The sequence below is a fragment of the Ptychodera flava genome, chromosome 14 (genome assembly GCF_041260155.1).
Source record: "Ptychodera flava strain L36383 chromosome 14, AS_Pfla_20210202, whole genome shotgun sequence".
NCBI classification, from domain to species: domain Eukaryota; kingdom Metazoa; phylum Hemichordata; class Enteropneusta; family Ptychoderidae; genus Ptychodera; species Ptychodera flava.
Window position 1 is genome coordinate 14,920,922 of NC_091941.1, and position 25,202 is coordinate 14,946,123.

At 38.0% G+C, this 25,202-nt stretch overlaps 1 protein-coding gene across 2 annotated transcripts in view; it reads right to left on the reverse strand.

Annotated features, from left to right (window-relative positions):
- LOC139149490 (phospholipase B1, membrane-associated-like) overlaps window positions 1-19,811 on the reverse strand; it is a 57,499-nt gene extending 37,688 nt beyond the window's left edge. Inside the window, exon 1 of one of the 2 annotated variants that reach the window (XM_070721266.1) lies at window positions 19,695-19,811. The gene's annotated coding sequence lies outside the window, so the exon portion shown is untranslated. Of the gene's footprint in view, window positions 1-14,872; window positions 14,983-19,694 lie in introns of those variants that run through there. The other variant, XM_070721267.1, reaches the window with a different exon arrangement.
- Between the last annotated feature and the right edge of the window lie 5,391 nt (window positions 19,812-25,202).

Sequence of the window (25,202 nt, forward strand, 5' to 3'; positions counted from 1 at the left end):
AGAGTTGAAACATAATTGCATGCAATGACATATTGTTTTCTATTAGTCAAGTAGCTCTTGAACCAATCACAAGCTGTTCCTCGAATGCCGTACAGATGGAGTTTGTCAATAAGAATCTTGTGATCAATAGTGTCAAAAGCTTTCTTTAGGTCTAAGTAGATTCCAAGCACAATGTTGCCGTCATCAAGATTGCTTAACATATCATTAACAACATTGATAAGAGCGAGTTTGCAACTGTGGTTTTTCCTAAAACCATATTGATGGGGATGAATAAGTTTATGCTTATCTAAAAATGAAACCAGTTGCTTGTTGATGATTGTTTCAAAAATTTCGGTAAGTTGAGGGAGAATTGAAATTAGTTTAAAAATTCTTTGTCTGTTATTTGAAATTGTCCATCAAGGTGAATCTGTCCCAAATAGTTGATCGTCCAGTACACAATACAAGGAGGAGCGTCGGTGTAAGATTTAATCCTTTTTTCTGTCAAAGATCATGGGAAAGAATTTTCTATAACATATGAAGACAGAGCCTTTAGCGTGTATGCCCTAAGCTGTGGAATAGTTTGCCGCCCGGGCTTCGGATGATTAAGAAATTTGTTCTTTTTTAAGAAGTCTCTGAAAACCGGTTTTTTTCGTCAATGATACTGCTGACTTGGATATAATTTAACCTGCATTGTGTTTACTTTATCATATTAGTGAGTTTTTAAAAATACTTTCTTTGCCGTTTTTAGGTTGATCTCTTTTTTAAGCTTTTAGCTTTGTTTTTATCGATTTGATTTAATCACACTCTTTTCACTAAGTTATTTTTTATTATTTTGGAACTCTTTTATTTTACCTTGTTGTTGTTGTTGTTGTTGTTGTTATACATTGTGTACATTTCGTATTTTTAAATTGTTTTGTCTGTTGCTATGCAAATATTTCGAAGTCATTTTTACGTTATTGGGCCTTTCAGCCTGTTGACCCGTAAAATAAATAAATAAATAAATAAATAAATAAATAAATAAATAAATAAATAAATAAGCAAATAAATAAATCAGTCAATCAATAAATCAATAAATAAATAAATATCAAGAAATATAGCGTAATGAGTGGAGACCGGCAGTGTTTACATACAGAATAATGTTATACTCATAATGTCATCGTAAAGAATAAATCGTTTATTTTAAGTATGAAAGAAACAACACCAGTACTAATGTGCGGGGACATGTGTTGAAAGAAATAAGTTATTGTGGTTTAATAAACTTTTAAGTATAAAATATACCTGTCTCAAAAGCTAGAGCTCTGCACTCTGTCAAAAAAATCTATGATCTCAGTTTTGTCTATCAGTGATTGCCATATTCTACAGAATTCAAAAAAGTCAATATTAAGCTACGAAAAAATACAAAATTTTAAATAAGAGAATGAAAAGTGATATTCTTGAAGAGACTTCAAATGATGTATGGATATGTAAGAGAATGAACTGAAAATGCTTAGCTGTCGGGGAACAAGTCACATCCTGCCTCAATATGGGAAATAACTAATCCGAAGGTCAAATTGCTAAAGATAAATACAGAATATGAAAAGGAAACGAAAACCATTGGGGTCACACCGATCTTTATACGCTTCAGTATCCACTGCCTGTTCCTCACCTGTAGATGGATAAAAAAATCATATTTACTAACAGTGTGTAACTGTGTAGCCAGATCAGTTTAACATCAAGCACATATATATTCAAACTGCAACACCACTTGCAAGACCCCCCCCCCCCGTTGCCCCAAGAGAAATGAGAACACATCTGTAGGAACATATCTGTCGAGAGGAGAGCCATGCCAAGAAGAAGCAACGTTCCACCCTTGACCTACGAAGAGATACAAACAGGCAAGCTGGGATTCCGACAGGCTAGGAGGAGCTATGGGATCGGACACGCACGATACAAAAAGATCCAGCACGGAGACGAGGCTCCCGTTTTATCTCCCCCACCTCGCATGCTCCCAAATGCTTCTCACACACCAAGAGCTTGTATTCTTCGTGCGATAGGAATAGGTCCAGGCAAGCCTGTGGTAAAGCTCAGAAATCATCGAAAATCTCGCCACTGGTGTCCTGCTTGAGCCTCAGGAAGAAAATGAGAGGGGGAAGATAGAAGGGAGCCTCGTCTCCTTGCTGGATCTTTTTGTGTCGTGCGTGTCCAGCCCAATAGATCCTCCTAGCCTCGGAATCCCAGCTCCTCGCAGGCCGAGGATGGAATCACAGACAAATAGAAGACAGACTAGCAACGGGTATTGTTCAAGGTGTGAAGCGGTTACGTAGCCCCTCCATGCACGCCTCGCCTCAGGTAGCTCTCGACTCTCTTTTCCGAAGAGTGCTGACCATGCACCATTCGGTAGATTCCAGATTTTCCCCAATTTTTAAGCGAACGTATGTTCAGCAAAGTTCATATTGTTGTTGTTGAAGTGTGGTGCTGAGCGAAATTGGTGTGCTGGCAAAAACGGGAAAGTTTTAAGCTTCGGGAAGGTGAGTTTTACCATTGTAAAAATTCCTCTAACATTTTTATGAAAGTCTTTTATCGATACTGTCAGATTTTACTCAATGGTTTACGGTCTGTCATATCGTCTCTTACAAGTTCGTCATGGGAGGAAGTGTTTATGAAACTGCCGACGCGTTATGTTTTTATTGGTGTGAAGCAGTGTTTCTACCCTGAGAGCACGCAAAGTAAATATCTGAAACATGGTTGCTACGCGACAGGCAGCATGACGCCATCGACTTGTCATCTTGTAAAAACCAAAGACAAGGAGAAAAAATGTGGTCAAAATATCAAGCACAGGCAATTTTGCAATTTTTTTTAAATATATACAAACTGTCGATTGCTTCGTTATTAGTTGATATATCCATCATCATATACCATATGTACCGAGTATGTGTGTTGTATATAACTGTGGGACAGATAGCCATTGTAAACTTTCATCTTTTTTGTTTGTGCGTCAGGTACTTTACAAATCGATGCATGTCGCATTGTCTGGAAAGTAAAATCACAATCGACACTTAACTCGGAATAACACCAATGACGTGTGGCAAACCTTCACGTGGGAGGGATGATGTCCAACCATGTCCACTATCATGCTGGCAAATTGCATGTGAACAATTTCTTTTATAGCCTTATAATATTTTTCTTTAATAATGTGTATTGTAGCGTATCTGACACAGAAGTATCATGGCCATAGGTGTAAGGTATCTTACATAGATGTACCATGGCCATAGGTGCAGGGTATCTGACACAGACGTACCATGGCCATGGGTGCAGGGTATTTGACACAGAAGTACCATGGCCATAGGTGTAGGGTATCTGACACAGAAGTACCATGGCCATAGGTGCAGGGTATTTGACACAGAAGTACCATGGCCATAGATGTAGGGTATCTGACACAGAATTACCATAGCCATAGGTGTAGGGTATCTGACACAGAAGTACCATGGCCATAAGTCATCATAAGAAGCTGAAAACTCTTTGTAGAGTGTGTGGTTACCGATCAAAAAATCGAAAAAATTAAAGAGGAGAGGTGGTTATGCCAATATGTGCGATTTCAGTGAAGAACTTTTGGATTTGTTTGAGATTGATGTAAAATATTATGTCGACCCACACATCCATCCACCATATATATGTGGGATAGATGAGACCGCCTTGAGAAAGAGTCGACGAGTGAAGAACAAGCGAAGATAGACACCAGCAAGACCATAGTTTATCGAGACGTCCATGAATCAAACGGCGTGCCGCATTGCTAGTCTGTCCTCTCTATTTGTCTGTGGTGCAATCTTGCTTCTTCTTGGCATGGCTCTCCTCTCGACAGATGTGTTCCTATCGATGTGTTCTCATTTCTCTAACTGAGCGTTTCTACCTATTCGTATGTGTGCCAAGGGCCTTAATATTTAAAATTAAGGGTTACAAAATAAGTGAGCCATCATATAAAGTATATATCACCTAAAGGTATACACAATATATGTCAGCCATCCTATAAAATATATATTTCCTAAAGATATACGCAATAGGTATGGTAGAGGAAGGGTGTGGACATTACGCAATGGTGTGGGGGGCTTAATATTTTAAATTAAGGATTACAATGGGATAAGCGAGCCATCTTATTTAGTATATATAACCTATAAGAATAGTCACCAACCCTCGGGCACATCGTTCCGTGTTTGGGCTATAATATATAATCTGAAACGGATACACAGTTACTGGCACATCATTGCCCTCCAATTGGTGGATCAATTGTTGACAGTAAATATAGACTGGGATACTCTCCATCAGTCAAAGTGACTCATCAGAACCGAGCAGTACGAAAGATGCAGTTTACCTCAGTGAACTTGACAGTCACGTGACTCGTCCGAATAACTAATTAAAAAACACTTCTCCCATTGGTGTCCGTATATTTATATTTGTTAATACTGGTCGTTTAAATGTATGTAAAAAAGTCTAAGACACTTGGCGAACACTCAATAAAACACCATATTTTCAAAAATTGGTGCTTTTTCCTCTTTTCTTTTAGTGTTATAAAAATGCATCGTGAATATTGTCATGACACTCATTCCTCTTGGTCAACTTGAAAATTTTATTTTGTGAACAGACCTGTTCAGACAAAATAAGCCAAAAAACCTATGTTTGTATTCTGTTTTTCCATTAATGGCTTCGCATTTAACACAACAGTCTGATGATTTGCTGCGAAACATAACCAGGTACTATTAGTCACTAATATGCTAGAATTCATCCTCTTAGTGTGAACAAATTTATAATGTCATTTATGACCTTCAAGAATCAGGTGAGATCAATATGGCCATAAGCCCTAGGAGTATCAAGGCCGGGAATTGCGTAACCACTTAATGTAATTTGCGAGCTTACATGGCCATTACAATAGCAGTACGTAACTTGCGTCTATTGTCTCGTCTGTAACACTCTGTAAAATATGGTAATTTACATCTTGTACCAAACGACTATTACCTTCATGGTGAGGGTACGGAGCGGTATTGCTGAATATCACCCTTAATAGCTAGGAGGCTAATACCTATGTTAGCTATATGAATAGCTTGCTTTAAGCTCTTCTTGGCTATTCAAGCTATTCTAAATTTCCGCAGGACGTTTTAAGCCGTTATCAGCCGTTTTAGCTAGCTATTAGCCGGCAACCTGCTATCCAGTAGTGACTTTCGAGAAGGACTGGCTATTCAGCTATTCGAGCTAATAGCCGCTTTTGGCCGCTATTGGCCATGTTATAAACCTATTAGCTGGCTACCATCTAACCAGTGGCGACTTCTATTGAGCTTTTGAAGCTATTAGCTGTTTTTAGTCGCTAATAGCTGTTATTACCCAGCTGTTATGCTGGGTATCAGCTAGCTAGTGGGCACGTCTGAGAAGGAAGCTACGAATTTTACCTTTGTGTCCATAAAAGAGGTCTCATATATAAACTGAATAAATATTGTAGAACCAAAAAGTAGTATGAAGTTGATGTGAAATATTTGTTGCTTTGTCGATAGAAAGTTACTGTAATGTTTTGGCTAATTTTTGAGTGGTTTTGTTTTGTGTCTCCACTGTAGTGTCTTGGTCTACTACCTGAAGCATGATGAAAAGTCCAGCACAGCCGTATGTGTACAGTCATTGTTATTGTTAAAAAATGAATTCAAGTCAAATTAAGTTTGTGAGAATGTATTAATTTAGGTATATGTATACACTAATTATTACCTACCAGCTGAGACTGTATATAGGTGCAATTTAGAGAAAGATAACGATTACACTGCGATTAAATGTTTGCCCAAACATGAAATCGCAGGCCCACGCGGAAAAGCAAACACTATTTTGATACCGTGTATTTCTGCACTGAAATCGCACAGAGTAGTCCAATGTAATGCAGAAGGGTGAATGTTTTCAAGTTTGACATCGCATGTTCTGTTTCCTTTGTAATAATTACAACTTTTGAAAATGGCGAGAAATAAAAATTATTGTTAAAGTTTGGAATTACTTGTCAAATGTCTCAAAAAGGAATGGTTTCCTAATGCAGTAAAAGCCTATATCCTTTCAGGGGGTAGAATTCAGAGAAAACGAGAAGAGAATAGGAAGATATTTTGAGGTCAACAAATTTTAAGAGTTACAGCTGGTGGGGTTTTAACAAATGAATTGGACCTGAAAACTAGAGGTCGACACCAAATGCAAATGGTTTTCGGGCCATGTAGTTGCACTCACTAATCACACGTTGATCATGTCATTTTTCATGTACTCGACCGTCTACACCATTTTGAAAACAAATTTAGGCTAAAACAAATACTAAACACTTGTCCAAATTGATGTCTCACATAAATAAACAGAATGAAATGATCTATACATTGTGAGAGATAATATTGCCATTAAAATACACCTACCTGTTTATCAGTCACACTATGGGTAGAATGTCATGCATCCAATGTACAGATAACAGAATGATTCGAGTGTCTTCACACATTCACGCTTGGGGGTAGTAGGAATAATGACAAAAGTAGTGCGGTAACTTTCTCCTCCAACAAACGCTCGCGTTGACCTAATTAATCAATGGCTGCGCGTATATGTGACAGCTGATAATAGACCGACTAAAAGTAATGGCCGGATGTGACACAACTTTTACATTTTTCAAACTATTTGTATATTCACAAATTCATGAGCCGAGTGTACCAGATTTCAATAAAATCAGACGAGTTTAATGACATGACGCCAGTTCCTTACATTTTTGCGTTTGATACAAGGGCCCGTGAGTGACTCTAGTTGGGCAGATCATAATGACTTTTACAAACCTTGGAGAATATAGATCTTAAGAGCGAAACAGTACGCTATAACTAACAGCCACGTCTATGGTACCTCATACCTGAAAGACACGTACAGGGTACCTCCATCGTTTAAACACTAAGATACTCTATACCTGAAAGACACGTCAGGGGCAGCCAACCGCTTAATTTCAAGATATTGTAACTAAAGGTGTTTCACAAGTAAATATGCCATTGCAAAGTATTTTTAACTTAATAATTTTTTTAGGAGAAAGTGAAAGCTATTCGCAAATGCCCTCCCGCTCTCCGCCGAATAATTTCCCCACTGCCTGCTCCCTATCACAAAGGTCCCCACTCGCCTCTCCCCGCCACAAGAGCTCCCCACTCCCTTCTCCCAACAACGAAATTTTGCCAGTTTTCCCTCTTTTTTACCGAAAAAATTGCTTATACGATCAGATATTATCACAAATGTAAATCTGCTCATATTAAAGTTTTGTATTGTAAAATTTAATGTTCTTTTTATCGCATGTTCTTTATCATTGATTACCTGCTTGCTATTATAATGATAACACATTTTTGTGAGCTGCATTACTCTGTTTTTGATCATGTAATACCACTGGCGTTTTACAATGCCCTATATAGGTTCTGTGATTGGTCGAAAATAATGAATAGAAAGACAATGTTTAAAGCCTGTGGCTTGGTATAAAGGACATAAAACTTGTACTTACACGCGTTTTCAAATGAGGATATAACGTTACAGGAACACTCTCTGTTCAAGTTATCTCTGCATGGCAGGGCTGTGTGTTACCAGCGTTATACGGCCTCCATAACGCCGGTAACACACAGCCCTGCCATGCAGAGCTATGTTCAAGTGTACTGTCAATTTCGCTAGCCAAGGGTTGTCCTCGGGAAAAACGTTGGCGCAACGGGCTATAAATCATCTAAATGACGCGCCATTGCACAGCTCAAATGACCTGTAGGCAGTCAATAATCTAACTCGTTCCTACAGAACTTTAAAACTTCCACATATAAATCGATTTTTTTTTTGATTTTTTTAATTTGGCTTTATTTAATGAGGGTAGCCTGGTAAACTCTAGAGAGAGTTTATCTCCCCCAGGGCCCTCGACATTACAACAAAATATATACAAAACCACAAAAACAATTTTAAAAAGTGAAAATACAAATAACCACATATAACAACTGCCACATTAAACAGGAAAAACAAGAAAAAATTAAAATTCTGCCAAATATTGTTTTAAATAATTGCTTTTAAAAGAGACAAGTGTCTCAGAAGATTTGACTTCTGTTTTCAACTTATTCCATTCCATAGCTCCCCGTACTGACCATGTGTTTTTAAAAACATTCAGTTTGGCTCTAGGGATATCAAGCTTATTTTGGGAGCTAGCTCTGGTCACACGGCTATGACACTGATTGACATATTGAAACATTTCCGTCATATACAATGGGGCTATACCTTTCAAGGATTTAAAAACTAAACACATATTTTTGTATAAAATTCTATCAGGTAATGGCATAATATGTAATGATCTAAAAAGTCCATTGGTCGGATAATTATACTTAGTGCCCATCATAACACGCACAGCGCGTTTCTGTAATTTGAATAACTTATTTATATTTACACTAGTTCCCCATGCACTACAACAATAGTCCAAATGGGGAAGTATATATGCATTATAATATGTTCGTCTAGTACTTAATGGTAAATACCATATTATACGTCTAAGTAGAGCTATACGTGAATTGACCTTTTTATAAATTGAATCAGTATTTGACTTCCAGTTCAAGTGTTGATCTACCACTATTCCCAGAAGTCTTTCTTCATTTACAAACTCTAAAATATTCTGACCAAGTTTACAATGAAGAACATTTCTTGGTAGACGTGACAATCTCTGATGTGTAGTCATAACCATGGTCTTTGTTTTACTTGTATTTATAACCATTTTATTTTGCATACACCAATGTCTTACTGATTCAAGTTCATCATTGAGTGTTTTTTCAATTTCTGCCAGGTTCTTTCCTTTTTCCATGATTGTAGAATCATCGGCATACATTTCAATGGTGTCGTTGACAGTTAAAGGTAAATCATTAATAAACAATATGAACCAGATATGAACTGAAAATGCTCACGTGTTTCATTATATATTGCATTTATGTGCAAGTTTGAACCTTTGCTACATGCTTTGCTACATTTAAAGTGTTATGATCAACACAATGAATTTCACCACATCAATTCTAAAGGTCATTAAGTATTCAAATATGTAATTAGCTGAAATAAAAATAATTAATTTCTTTGAGTACTGTCATTGTATCACAATATAGCATGTGTAATTACCTTTGGTCAAGTCCTTCAAGCTCTATATGCCAAACCGTGAAAGCTTGTTAGCTATTTATGCAAATTATGAATCAGCTGACATGAAAATGCAAAATGACTTTCAATACTGTTATAACCTGGTATAATGATCAATGTACACAGCATGTTTCGCCAAATTTTATCAAGTAAATGCCAGTATATATCCCTAATTTGGAAGGTTCATTAAATATGCATATTGGGAATTGGCTGAAAAAATGTCAAATGACTTTCAATAATCTTGTATCATAGTATCTTTAATGTACATAGCAAGTTTTGCCAACTTTGGTCAAGTCAAAACAGATAAATATCGCTAATAAATGCGGGATATCGGACCGCAGGCGGGCGAAGATTGCATTATAAGCGCGCCAACCCAAACTCACTGCATGGACATCACATTTACGAAATCGAAGTCCAAAGTCAACTACGTCATTGTTAGAATAAGAGAGGTTTTCCATAACACGGGAGCATACCACCACAAATTTTGCACAGATGGCGTTGCACTTGCATTGAAAAAGGGTGCATGGGAGCATGGGAACGCGGGCAGTTTCCCTCGCTATGGGTAGGAAATGCATTGAGCAAGACACACTTCCGGGTTCGCAAAAAAAACGAGGATCCCATTTACGGGCGCTCAAATATAACTATTTGCTGTGATACATAGCAGAGGCGTATATGTTTGTGATGCTGAGAATAACATCAGTAAATAAATGACGGGTTTTAAAAGTTGACGTTTTTTGCGATGAAACAGACTTCTGAAGGTAGCTCGCTTGGGGAACACGTCATCCCGGCCGCTGTCCGCTTTGACCCCAGTAATTCACACTGGTTTTGGTCGGCCCCAGGTACCCAAGTCACTTCGACCCCGTCACACTTTTGCCTACATGTCCACGGAGACGATTCAACATGTTCCACAACAAAGCCAAGACAAAAATTGAAAATATCAATAAAATGGTTTCACAAAGGCTGAAATACACGATACTCGATGAAGTATGAAGTTTATGAAATGAAATCAAAATTGACAACACAAGTGTTTGTCTCGGGTAATACCACTTGAACTATGAACTATTCTACAGACTGTTTTTTCCATACAGTGCAGTATTTGTCAGTGACAAATTAATCTTTGCAATACATTTTTTTGCGATGAGCTGGAAATTTGATTAATATCGAGTTAATGTACATAAATATTCCGTTATTTACTGGGACACGTTTATTTTCTCGATCCGCTATCTGCGGACTACGTGCTGAAGTACATTGACTGTTCATGTCAACGATCGTTTCTCCCTCTGCAGAGTTTCTGTATCCCGTTCAACAACGCTGTACCTCGATCACACGATAGTGACGCTATGTAGCTGTGCAGTATTGAAACTTATCATAAAATGGCCACCTCGCCTAACAGTAACACGTATTGTCGGGATTATCGTACGGAAAAAAGACTGCAAAAGTAAGACATGAATCTTCATCAGAATTGAACACATCATGATTGTACACGAGTATCAACCGTAAATGCACGTTGAGCTCGGCAGTTACACAAGCATGGTACGCTACATGCATAGCCCTACGAGTATGGCGACAGTGTCCGGCTTTGGCTACGCCGGGGCTACGCCGCCTACCGGAGGTGGGAGGCGGCGTAGCCAAAGCCGGACACTCTCGCCATACTCGTAGGGCTAGCTACATGCACTGCCGCGATGCCGATCGTATGCATTCCAAGGCCTATCCCGGAATTTGTTTCACAAACAACCTCAAAGGAGAGCAAACATACTTCTATGGACAATGACGAATACGTTTCATGGCGAAGCAAAATCAAAACAGTGCAGAAGTACATGAAGTAGGTCATGGCCTTGGACTCTGTGCACGAACCTGATTGGACACTTCAATACCTTTGACCCAAAGTTATTATTCATCAGCACTTCCATGCCATGAGGCTAGGTAGAGAACGTATTAGCCCTGCGTACGATGCTGTGTGTTCCGCTACAGCTAATAGCCCCGCTCACCACAGCCCTGCAAAGACCCGTACGTAGAGTTGGTGACTTCAAATCCATTTTTGGACTTGACGTAAAAAGCCAAATTACTGCCGAAATTCAGCGTTCTTGGGCCCAAGTCGTATCCCTGCCTACCTCAGCTACTCGATCGCTTCCAAAAATGCCAGTCTTTTATTCTTTTTTTCGTAAATAACTGTCGATGTCGGCAACTCTCTTGCTAGCCCTGCGTACGTACGCAGTGTACGCTGTGTGTTAGGAACGCACACAGGGAATGCACAGCGTACACTGCGTACGTACGCAGGGCTAGCGAGAACGTATGTACTCATTTCTGGCGATCGAGCAGCGAGGGAAACAATCAATTACCAGGATAAAGCTAATTTGCTAAACGATATTTTATCTTGAATAGTGAGTTGAATGAGTAATAAAATATCATATTTTTAATGTTCAATACGAGGTTGAAACACGGAGGGACCGTGGTTGAAACCAGAGCTATCCAGCTGTAGCCAACCTGGACAAGCACTTTTCACAGCGCCCTCAAACAGTCGATTGTTTTCACTTGTCATACGCGGCGTAACAGAAAAATTAAAACTTTCATAACTTCATTAATATCCAAGCCACGCCCACCAAAACCTTTTCAGTTCTAGCCATTTGAATTCTGAAGATGTCTACCAAATTTGACTGAAATACGTTCAGCCGTTTTTGAGAAAATGGACCCACAGACAGACAGACACACAGACAGACAGACACACAGACAGACAGACATCGCTGCGACATATGCTCACGTGTTCACACGTGAGCAAAAAAGGGGTCCAAGTATGCTACCTTGAGGAACCCCAGTAGATATCGGTAAAGCATCAGAAATTTGAGCTTGAAAACACACAACTTGTTTCCTATTTGAGAGATATGAATGAAACCAGTTTATGGATGTTATATCACAATTATAGATTTCAAGCTTTTTAAGAAGCACATCATGGTTCACCAGGTCAAAAGCTTTGCGTAAATCTATAAAAATTACACCATTTAGATCACCATTATCCATAGCCTTAGACCAGGTTTGAAACATTTTACATAAAACTCTCTCACATGAAATTGCCATATTGTAAAAAAATCAGCACAGTGACCCACCAAAAATTTGTTTCAAAAGTATAAGACATATATGAATTAGATGCTACTCAAAATTGACAATATTGTAAGGTTAAAATATTCCATCAAAAATGTTTTAATCTCTGAAATTTTGTGTGTAATGATGGCAAATTTGGTTAAGTAATAAAAAATTCAATTTAGTCGGATATTTTTTCATTTAGTCTTTACTGTTCAAAGTTTTACTTTTGTATTATTTTATGAAGTGACTATGAAAATTTAGAAAGTTGAACATGGTGACCCCATCTTTTTTCTTAAATATTATTCTCATATGCCAGAAAGTCTCCTGGTCTTCCATGTGTTGCTTTCTGGCCTAATCATGTGTACAAGTATGTTTCACTGTTATGAGCGTCATTTGACACAAAGCTCTTCTTCAACAACCATGTACATCAGAGTTAGAGGTATCTCTTTCACTGCTCAGGTATGCAGTGACAGTGAAACTGCAGTAGCAGGGCATTATCTGATAGTGACACTGCCCGTAGGCAGTAGCTGTATTAACTTTGATAATTGATTTCGACAAAATTATTGTTCAGTTTATACAACTGTGTTCTTGTTCTACTCCCTGCAGCATGTTGACCTGTCCAGTATTCAGCTTGCTATCACAGCCTGTGTACCATGCATTTGTATCACTGACAACTGACTGTCACTGATTACATTATCACCTAATACATATTTATTTACACTGGCTTTGTCGACAAATTAATATTGTGTGTTTGATTATGCTGTAGGGATACAGCAAGAAACTGAAGTTTATATGGTACATAGAAATATCACAAATATCATCAACAGTTGCAGCTTCTGTTCTGTTACTAGGCTCGTTTGTTTTTTTGACAAATCACACGTTTAGATTTTTTCGAAATAAAAGTCATGAAATGAGACAAAAAGGTTCTAGATTTTGTTAAATGATTACTAACATTACAACAATTGGATGACATAAAGATGGTATTCATTTTCATTGAATTACCTACAAAAACTTGGAATTGGAAAATGTAAAACATTAAAGCGAACCAAAAAATTTTCAAGTCCCCCCCTTACAGGCAGAGCAAAATTTTCAAGTCCCCCCTCTACTACCCCAAAAATTTTCGAATCCCCCTGAATTCCTCCAGCACCCCCCCCCCTAATCATTTTTGTGAACGCAGCCTAACTATGCACTTTTGCACGTTTGGGTCATTTCGAACCCCATAATTGCAATTCATTCAAAGTTCGTACAGGTCGCTGACTTGATCGGTTGATTGAGAACGAACTTCATGAACCGCCATCCATCATCAGGACGTAGCTTATGACAGCGAGGGAATGAACTAATAACAGCATCCGGTAGACATACGCGTACGCGGACCAATCACACGATCAAATAAATAGAGGCCACAACTCTTGAATGGACAATCGCATACAAGGCCAGCGACTTTAGGGACGGACCAATAGATCTTGGGAGGGGGTGGTTAAAAACAGAAAAAAAGAAATTTCAAAGCAAAAAATGAGAAAAACAATCTCCAGACTAGTTTACAAAATGAGAAAAAATAAAATCAGTACGCAAATGTGTACAAAAATCTGCAAAAATTCTTTAAAATCCTGAATTTTTTGAGATTTGACCAGCAGGAAGCAGGTATCTGTATCTCATATACCCCGTAAACTGGAAGTTGCGATCGTTTCATCTTTTCATGACTTTTGTGTCTCTGATCACTTGAAAAATATAAAATTATAAAGTCAGTTTTCTATTCGTTTCCTACATACAAAATTTAAAAACGTACCAGGTAAGCTAGATAAACCACTGAAACTATAGGTATGGTTGTCAAGACAGAAAGTTATAATTTGCACTTTTTTGCACAGGCCAATTAAGCAGTTCATTCACTTTTCACAGTATTTTCTTGCAACAGTGAAGGCAAGCATGGGTGAACAAGTAGTAGAAATATGCCCATAATAACGAAAGAACAAATCAAAGGGCATTTCAGTTCGTTTCTTTCTCAAAAACAGTCTTAGTATAACAGCAACAAACTTTTTTATCATCATCTGAACAATACAACGTTAAATGCCGTCTATCCAGCATAACACAACATAATAACACATGAAAGGGTTGGACTTCAGGTTTGTGTATAGCAGATACTGAATGAATCTGCGAGACTAATCAAAGTAGTTGGAGAAAACAAAACGATCAACCATATGTCTGTGAGCAGCAAATACTGACCGACAATTTTCTGAAATAGCAATCAAAACATTCAGTGTCAGTTTTGACAGAGCCAGTTACCTGAAAACTTCATAAGATAGAACATTGCATAGACACTATCTACACTACTACATGAAGACACCTTTGACCTAAGGAACTCTTTGGGAATATTTCAAATTTGCTGAGAAAAGCGTGTATTCGATCGATTAGTTTCATCGGTAACAAATGAATTAGACCTGAAAACTAGGGGACAACACCAGATGCAAATGTATTTCGGGCCATGTAGTTGCATAAAGTCTCACTCATCACACATTGATCATGTCATTTTTCATGTACTCGGTCACCTATGCCATTTTGAAAATAAATTTGGGCCAAGAAAATATCAAACACTTCGCCCCAATTCATGTCTCCCATTAAATAAACAATGAAATGATCTATATATAAAAATGGGAAATACTGCCAATAAAAATACACCCACCTTTTGATCCGTCACAGTATGGGTAGAATGTCGCGCGTCCAATGTACAACCCGAGCGTCTTTACACGTTCACGCTGGGACGGTAGTGGAGCCGCGGTACCTTTCTCTTCCCAGAAACGCTTGTGTTGACCTAGCTAAGTAACCAATGGCTGCGCGTATATGTGACAGCCAATAATAGACTCAAAGAGGTGGCTGGATATGTGACACACCTTTTTGCATCTTTTCAAACAGATTTTTGTAAGTTCACAAATTCATTAAGCCGAGTGTACCAGATTTCTGGCAATAAAATCAGACTATGACGCCAGTTTCTTACATTTTCCTTGTTTGATACAAGGTTTGATAACGACGTTTACAAACTTCGGAGATTATAGATCTTAGAGCCGGACGGTACGCTATACCTAACAGCCACGTCTAGTGATAGGGTACTTCAATTATTTAAACACTACGGTACTGTACACCTGAAAGACACGAACCACGGTGCCGTGTCGAACCTACAAAACCAGTGATGCGTACAAGTTTTGCACAAAGTCTTCAACTTTGTAGGGGACCTGGAATTGGTCGAAAATAATGATTGGAAAGCAATGTTTAAATTCTGTGGCTCGGCATAAACAGCAGAAAACTTGTACTTACCCGCGTTTTCTGCAAGGATATGACATTACAGGAACACTGTACTGTCAACTTCGCGAATGTTTTTCCTCGGGAAAGCTAAGGACCCCCCCCCCCCCTCGGAAATACCATTGACCCAACGGGCTATAAATCATGTAAATGACGCGTTATTGCACAGCTTCAAATGACCTGTAGGCAGTCAATAATCTAACTCGTTCCTACTGGACTTTACAAACTTAAGTGACTTCGGGGAACATACCACTGGCGGTTATCTCCACCAACAAATTGATCAACAATCAAAGAAAGGAGCAAGCTCGATTTTACATTTAAAGAGGAATGATGTCAATATTACAAGCTTAACTGGTGGTTGAGAATTGAGCGAGTGCTATCAAGCCTTTTGGCTTTGCTTTGCCCACCATCCCTTCAAACACCGTGGTGCCGTGTTGAACCTACCAAATCAGTGATGCGTACAAATTTTGCACTAAGTCTTCAACTTTGTAGTAAATGAAGCAGCACCATAGATCACAATCATAGCCACTTTGATAGAGTCAATCAAGATATATATATTCCCTAATTAGACAAGGACACAAATATGCAAATGAGCAATTAACTTTCATGTCATCCTTTAAGATGTTTTACTGCGGCTAGTGTGATCAAGTTTGCATGAAATCTCATCAAATTTTATGCAGCCCCGTAGAGCAGGCAGGGTAACTGAAACTAAGTTGTGTATGGCAGACGAGGTCAACACGAGGTCACACACTGAAAGCTCCGGCTAGCTGGCAAGATGATTTCATCCCACGTAACCGACACTTGGTGGTTTGTGGCTTTTCCCAACAGTTCTAAATTTTAGTCAAATCTACCTAAATTCATGTTTCAAATTTATTGTGACGAAATAAAACGTGATGTATCGCTAGCTACCGAACAGTGTCAGCCACCTACTCTCTTACTACTACAAGTCAATATACCTGTATGCAAAAGTAATGATCCACATCATTGAAATTCCACAAATTCTTGGAATCATCTATTTTTACATAATTTTGAAACTTCGAGGTCAAAATAACATAAGACGAGTATTTGCTGAAATTGAACTGTGATCTTGTCGTACTTAACCAGTGTACGTAGATTTAATGTATCCTATAGCGCTTAGAAGTTAGAACGCAAGCCCAGGTTTTCATGTACAGCAGTATTTGCCAATTAGGTATAGTTAAAATGCAAGATGACTTTAACAAATGTGATGTTATAGTATCTCCAATAAACAGAGAAGGTTTCGTCAACTTCAATCAAGTCAATTCAGATTTATATCCCTTATTTGGGAAAGTCATTAATCTGCAAATTAGTAATTAGCTGAAGTAAAAATGCTGATGACTTTCAATAATATTATATGATATTATCTCTAATGTGCATAGCAAGTTTCGTCATTTCCAATATGTATTCCTAATAAGGAAAACTCATTAAATATGCAAATTAGCAATTAACCTACATGTCATCTCTCAGTGTCTTTCACCGTTTATATACCATAGTGGTCGTAATTCTTTAGCAGCTGGTTCATTATCTGCAAAGTCATACTGTCTTACATCACTTAGTTTGAGCTTAAGGGACTGGTCAGTTTTTACGGCCGGGGCGGCGCTGGGTTATTTTTTTTCGGACGGCAAAAAGTGGCTGACCTCCCCCCCCCCCCCGCCATTCTAACTTTCAGAAACAGGGTGATCCCCATTCCAACTTTCGTAAAAAGGGTGACCTCCTGAGACAAAGGTAAAACAAAAGGTGAAATATAAATTATATATATATATATATATAATATATATATATATATATATATATATATATATATATATACACATATATATATATATATATATATATATATATATATATATATATATATAATTTGTGTATATTCTAAACATTCAATCATTCTATCTTTTGGTTTAATTGTTGACATTTCAGTTGTAAAATTTCAAAAGTTTCAATTGTAAGGTTTGAATACAGTATTTTTAATGAGCTGTGAATGTATCTCACACTTTCTGTGCACAACCAAGTGGTGTACACAAATGGATGTCAATCACTAATATCAAAGAGAGAACATCAGTAAATCATAAACTTCATTTGGTAATTAGACTGTTGCCAGTCATCCAATTACTTCGCCTGAGAAGCCATAGAGAGCCATTGTTATAGGTTGTAGCCAAATTTGATGTTTACGATAATCACGCAAAAGTTCAATTTGAAAGAAAATGTATGTACAAAGTCTAAATTAATGCAAAAAAATGTAGTCGACCGATTCAATCTGACTTTGACTAGACACGCGTTACGGAGGGCGTTTTCCTATATGGCAAGATCACTTAAATTCAGACTGTACTGAGACACTAATACGTGGACACACGTAACAGAGGGAGGGCGTCTTTCTGCCAGTAGGATCGCTGAATTTCGGGCGGTAAGTTGATATATTAAGTCCAAGGATTTTTGATAAGATCAAAATTTCTGCACGTGATTCTGCGGTTTTGCATCATGTTACCTGTCCGAAATTCAGTGATCTTGCCATGCAGAGAAAACACTTGTTAGGACCGTAGTTACTGACCCAACACTTAGTACCAAGTTAGGCATGACCCAGTTCATCTGGTAACTCGGAGCTCCGTAGATACTTATATTTAATTTACTTCTATAAAAAAGGCTGCGACAACACTTTTCCATATCTTACGCGATAGACACTGGACTTTGGCTACGTCTAGGTAATATTTTATAATTTTGTGCGTATATTCACAGTTTGGAATTTCAAGACCACGTTTTAGTAATTATTGTCGAAATTACAACTTTAAAACAATAAACCTCACTGATTTCATTCCTTGTTCACAGGGGCCTGAAGATCTGTTGATCTAAGCTAAGCAGCGGTAAAAAGATTTTTTTCTGGTCAACAAGCGCATCACTTGACCAGCCTCCGCGTTAACCTTTCACCTGTTTCTGTGCAACAGTGATTGATGATGGAGAAATTGAAATACGGAAGTCGTTAGGTGACGTGCCTTCTTTATTCCTCAGAGGAACTCTGATCATGTAAACTTACAAAGTAAATACTACTGTACACATAAAACAAAAACCTCAAGATATAAATGATGTATGAAGTTGTTTTCACTTCATTACATTGCCAACAGCACACGCATGTAAAATGCTAGTTTGGTCATGGGGCTTGAATGGCAATTTTTAGTGTATCAACAGGTCACCTTAATAAAAGGATTTGTTGAACTTTTGAATTCGCTTAGAGTGTTATGAATTGATTGAATTGATTTCGGAAATGAATCTCACACTGCTTTAAGTGTGATTCTTTATGTTTTCATTCTTAGCTTCTTGATTCTCTAATTAGGCTTACCAGTAACACCCCTCTCCCCAAATGTTTGGTGTACAGTTACCGAATTCTTTAACGTACATCAAAGATTATACACGGCTGGAACCAATTTGTATATACAGCGCTAAAGCAAATGTGTAATACTTAAATTTACCCGTGTTTCATGAGGCGAAGTAGACAATATTCCGAAAACCGGTAATCCTGGACAGCCACTTTAGCAAATAAGTACAAGTCTTAACAAATCACAACCTAAACATTCAAACAACACTGTTAGAAGAGCAAAGGAATCAATCATGGACCTAAAGCACATAAATTCAAGCGACTGATGAAGGAATACCTAAGACTCCTAAACGAAAGTGAAAGGGTCACAGTGCCTCAGACATATTCGACTCGGCTTCGTCTCGCAATGGATAATTTCTAACACCAAATAATCGACACGTAACTAATGCACAATCAAACAGTAATGAACTAATGCACAATCAGACCGTACCACAATATGAAAAACAACATACAACTCCTAACCGATGTGTGAACCCACGTTAATTTATTTTACTCTGCAAGCATGATCTACGAAAGAAGTCCTGCTACTGAAAAGAGTTTTTTTTTCTAGGAACTCAATAAGTATTCGCTGTAATTTTTTTTTTTTTGGGGGGGGGGAGTCGTAATTTGTTTATGGCAAACGTTCTTTGTCATTGATTACTTGGTTACTCCCATGATGATAAACATTTTTGTGAGCTGCCTTGCTCTGTTTTTGAACAACTCACACCACCAGCAATTTACAATGCCCTATATACAGGATCTGTGATTGGTCGAAAATAATGAATGGAAAAAGCAATGTTTCAAGCCTGCGGCTCGGTATAAAGGTCCGAAAACTTTTACTTACCCACGTTTTCAGCTGAGGATACAGGAACACTCTCTCTTCAAGTGTTCTGTCAACTTCGATGGCCAAGGGTTTTATCCTCGGGAAGGGACGTCGACCCTCCCTCGGAATAAAACCATTGGCCCAACGGGCTATAAATCATCTAAAATACTCGCTATTGCACAGCTTCAAATGACCTGTAGGCGGTCAATAATCCAAATCGTTCCTACTGAACTTTACACCTTTAAGTGACCTCAAGGGACATATCACTAGCGGTTATTTCCATCAATAAGTGCACCAATAATCAAAGACAGGAGCAAGCTCGATTTTACATTTAAATACTTTAGGAATGATGTCAATATTACTAGCATAACTGGTGGTTGAAAATTGTGCGAGTGCTATCAAGTGTTTTTGGCTTTGCCGTGTCCATCATCCCTTCAAATACCACAGTGCCGTGTTGAACCTACCAAACCAGTGATGCGTACAATAGACATCAAATCAGGTCCAACAATCATTATCATTCAACGTAACTATAAAATTTACAAGGTCCAAGGAATATATATATAGAGAAAATGACAAAGGCAATGGGGTCATCTTGAACCACGAAATAGTGGTGGTACAAGTTTTGCACTAAATCTTCAACTTTGTAGCAAATCAAAAAGTATCATAGATAACAATCATTGCCACTTTGGTAGAGTCAATCAAGAAATGTATTCCGAATTAGGAAAGGAAAGCAAATATGCAAATGAGCAATTAACTTTCAGGTCATCTTTTAATATGTTTCACGGCGGATATATGCATCAAATTTCATGCAGGCAGGGTAACCGAAACCAAGTTGTGAATGGCAGATGAGGTCAACAAGAGGTCACGCCTACACACTGAAAGCTACAGCTAGCTAGCAAGATGGAGTACAGCATTTCATCCACGTTGTAGACGCTCGACGGTTTATGGTTTTTTAACAGCTGTAAAAATTTGGTCAAAACTACCTAAATTTCATGTTTCAAATTCATCGTGACGAAACAAAACGAGATGTATCGCTTAGTTACGAACAGTGTCGGCGACTACCAACTTAATACTACAAGTTAATATATATCGCTTGCTTCTAAAACACAAAATTATAGGTTTCCATACAATTTGACAAAATTATTTGTTTTAGACTGTCCCTAGGCAAATGTATACCAAATTCAAAAGCTATTAGGTAGGAAGTCTTTGAGAAGAACATTGATCACCAAAATAAACAAAAATTGCCTAAAAGATACAGAAATTGCGTATTTCCCCACTGTATGAAAATATCTGGCTTAGGTAGCAGTTTTGGAGATTTTAAAGATTTTTCGACCACAAAAAAGATGACAATTGCCTTGAAAATAAACTTTGACAACTTTGATATTTAATATACAGCAATGACCTTACTCATATTTGTTCAGACTTGTCTGACCAGCGGTTGTAAAGAAGAAGATTTTTGACCCAAAATAATGTCAATCCAGATATATTTCTTTGGTTAGGAAAGATCGTTAATATCCACAAACGTAATTATCTGCAACACAAATGCTAATTGACTTTCAATAATGTTATATGTTAGATCATTCAATGTACATTGGAAGTTTTGTCAACTTTGATCAAATGAATTCTGATGTACACACTTAATGAAGTCAGTTGAGTAAATATGCAAATTAGCACTTAGCCGATCTCGAAATGCTAAGACAACGTTAATGAATGTTATATCATAGCATCTCCAATCAGATATACATGGCAGTTTCGTCAACTCTGCTCAGGTCAATCAGATATACATTCCTAATTATGAAAGTTCATCAAATATGCAAATGATCAATAATTTTCATGTCATCCTTTAATATGTTTCACGGCGGATATATGCTTGCGTGATCAAAGTTTGCATGAAATTTCATCAAATTTTATGCAGCCCCGTACATCAGGCAGGGTAACCGTTGTGGATGGCGGGCGAGGTCAACACGAGGTCACACCCATATACCGAAAGCTTCAGCTTGCTGGCAAGATGGACTACAGCATTCATCCACATCGCCGTCGCTCGATGATTTTTAACAGCTGTAAAATTTGGTCAAAACTACCTTAATTCTAATCTGATTAAAATCTGAGAGGCGACAGCAAGAGAATACCTTTTAAATATAGAAGTCGCCGAACTCTACATCTGATTTTAATCAGATTGTCTTAATTCATGTTTCCAATTTTTGCGACGAAATAAAACGCGACAGTGTCAGTGACCTACCCACTCACTCCCACACGTCAATATACGGTATGCGAAAGTAATGATCCCCTTCCGCATCGTTCAAATATCCCAAAGTCATAGAAATATGGACCCAGGTATATTTTTATCCACTTCCGCATCGCTCGAATTTCAGAAATTCTCGGATCTATCATCTATTTTTATTTAATTTGGAAACTTCGAAGTCAAAATAACATGAAAAGAGTATGTTATGAAGATAGAAAACAAGCTCAGGTGCTCGTATATTGCAGTATTTGCCAGTTCGTGTTCTGAGATTTAGTTTAAACAAACAACGTAGAAAAGTCAGATGCATTTTTATTACCCGGACAGGAAATCACGTAAAGTTTTCAAACGTAGGCGTGAATTCACTTTCAAACGTGTGAGCCGTGACGTTATGCATAAAGGAATTCCATCGGTTGCCGACGGGGCAGAGAATCAGAAAATTATTGGGCTTTTTTGGTGTTTCAATATTGTGTCTGTCGTCGGCACTGGATCATTAACAATATCTTACTTTCAAATATTACTAGGCGATACAGACGTTTTGTCTTAATAACTAAATCGCGTGCAATGTCTGTTGTATAAAAGTGCTTTCTCGATGATGATTCTCATGCTACTGTACTTTTTTTTGGGTGTGATTCTTTATATTTTGCTTCTTTGCTTCTTGATTCTCCCACTAGGCTTACCGGTAACTCCCCCAAACGTTTGGTTTTAATACAAAATACAAAATACATTTAAGGTGTTAAAGGGCTTGACCAAATTTGTGTAGACAGCGCTAAAGCAAATGTGTAACATTAAAATTGACCCGTGTTCCATGAGGCAATGTAGACACTGTTCCGAAAACTGGTGTTCCTGGATAGCCACTTTGGCAAATAAGTACAAACCTCAACAAATAACAACATAAACATTCAAACAACACTGTTAGAAGAGCAAAGCAATCAAACATGGACTAAAAACACATTAAACCAAGCGACTGATGAAGATCTACTTAAGGTTCCGAAACGACAGTAATATGGTCACAGTGCCCCAGGCATATCCGGATTCGGTTTCGTCTGGCAATGGCTAATTTCTTACACCAAAGAACCGACATATAACACAGTAGACAACATGAATGTACAGTACAAACCTATCATTGAACCAATACACAAAGAAAGGAGCAAGGTCGATGTTACATTTGAAGAGGAGTGATGTCATTATTTGAAGAATTGAAGATCTGGTGGTGGAAAATCGAGCGTGTGCTATCAAGCCTTTTTGGCTTTGCAGTGTCCACCATCCCTCCAAACACCACGGTGCCGTGTTGAACCTACCTAACCAGTGATGCGTACAAGTTTTACACTTGGTCTTCAACTTTGTAGTAACACCACGGTGCCGTGTTGAATCTACCTAACCAGTGATGCGTACAAGTTTTACACTTAGTCTTCAACTTTGTCAATATTGTCAATCAAGATATATATTCCTAATTAGATAAGGTATATGAGCAATTGACTTTCATGTCACCCTTTAATCCTTTGAGTGCTGTAATTTTTCCCAACAAAATTTTATTGCAACATTTTACCAGTTTTTATGAATTTTTCACGAATTTTTTTGATAACTTTGGACCAAACGGGTTTCACATTTCACTGACTACAGTTTTTCATCAAAGTTTTGGAAAAAAATCTGAAAAAAAATTTGATTGGAGTACATTTTATAAAGGCGACAAAAATTGACTTTGGCGCTCAGAGGGTTAATATGTTTCACGGCGGATGTATGCTAGTGAGATCAAAGTTTGCATGAAATCTCATCAAATGTTATGCAGCCAAGTAGAGCAGGCAGGGTAACCCAAACAAAGTTGTGGGTGGCAGACGTGCCAACTCGAGGTCACACCCACACACTGCAAGCTACATCAAGCTGGCAAGATGATCTACGGTATTTATATCCATGTAACCGACACTCGATACTTTGTGGGTTTTTTCGCAGTTGTAATTTTTAGTCAAATGTACCTAAATTAATGTTTCCAATTTTTTTTGTGATGACATAAAACGTAATGTATCGCTTGGTGCCGAACAATGTCAGCGACTTACCCTCTTACAAGTCACCTAAACTCATGTTTCCAATTTTTCGTGACGAAATAAAACGTGATGTATCCCTTGGTGCCGAATACTCTCTTGAATACTCATGCTTGAAGGGATAGACATATTGTCAAAGTTTGCTGTGGCTTTTGCATTGAAAATCAAACGTTGTAAGGATATGACTGAAACATTTCAAAAGATATTAATTGGAAGGAAACGAGGGAGGGTGACATTTGTTGATGGTAAATAATTTTACGATAATCACGCAAAAGTCCAATGTGAGAGAAAAAGGAATTGAATGATTTTCTACAAAATCAAATTCAAAAAATGTAGTCGACCGATTCAATCGGACTTTGACTAGACACACGTTACGGAGGGCGTTTTTCTGCATGGCAACATCACTGAAATTCAGACTTACTGAGACACTAAGTACAAAACGTGGACACACGTCACAGAGGGATCGCTGAATTTCGGGCGGTAAGTTAATATACAGACTGAAAGATGCGTGGCGCGAGAGTCGAGGGCACTCGAGGGCGTGGAGAGCGCCCTCGAACGACGGATCTTTCACCGGGATCTTTCAGTCTAGTTGATATATTAAGTCCACGGATTTTGGATAGGATCAATATTTCTGCACGTGATCCTGCGGTATTTCATCATGTTACCTGTCCGAAATTTACTGATCTTGCCATGCTGAGAAAACACTTGTTGGGACCTTACTTACTGACCCAACACTTATAACCAAGTTAGGCATGACCAACCGTAGATAATTATATTTAGTTTACTTCTATAAAAAAGGCTGCGACAGCACTTTCCTATATATGTTACGTGATAGAGTCTGGACTCTGGCTACGTCTAAGTAATATTTTATTATTTTGTGTTTACATTTACAGTTTGGAATTTCAAGAGCGTATTTTAGTAATTATTGTCAATATTACAAATTTAAAACGATAAACCACGTTAATTTCATTCCTTGTTCATGGGGGCCTGGAAATTGGCTTATCTAAGCTAGGCCTCGGTAAAAATATTTTTATAGTCAGCACGCGCAACACTTTTCAGCCTCTGCGTTAACCTTTTACCTGTTTCTGTGCGACAGAGATTGATGATGGAGAAATTGAAATACAGAAGTCGACAGATGGCGTGCTTCATTCCTCAGGATTTAAGTAACTAGAATCCAATAAGTCACATGAAAAATTAACCGTTAAATGTATGTTTGAAAAACAGACTGACTGCCCGGAACTAAAAAAATTG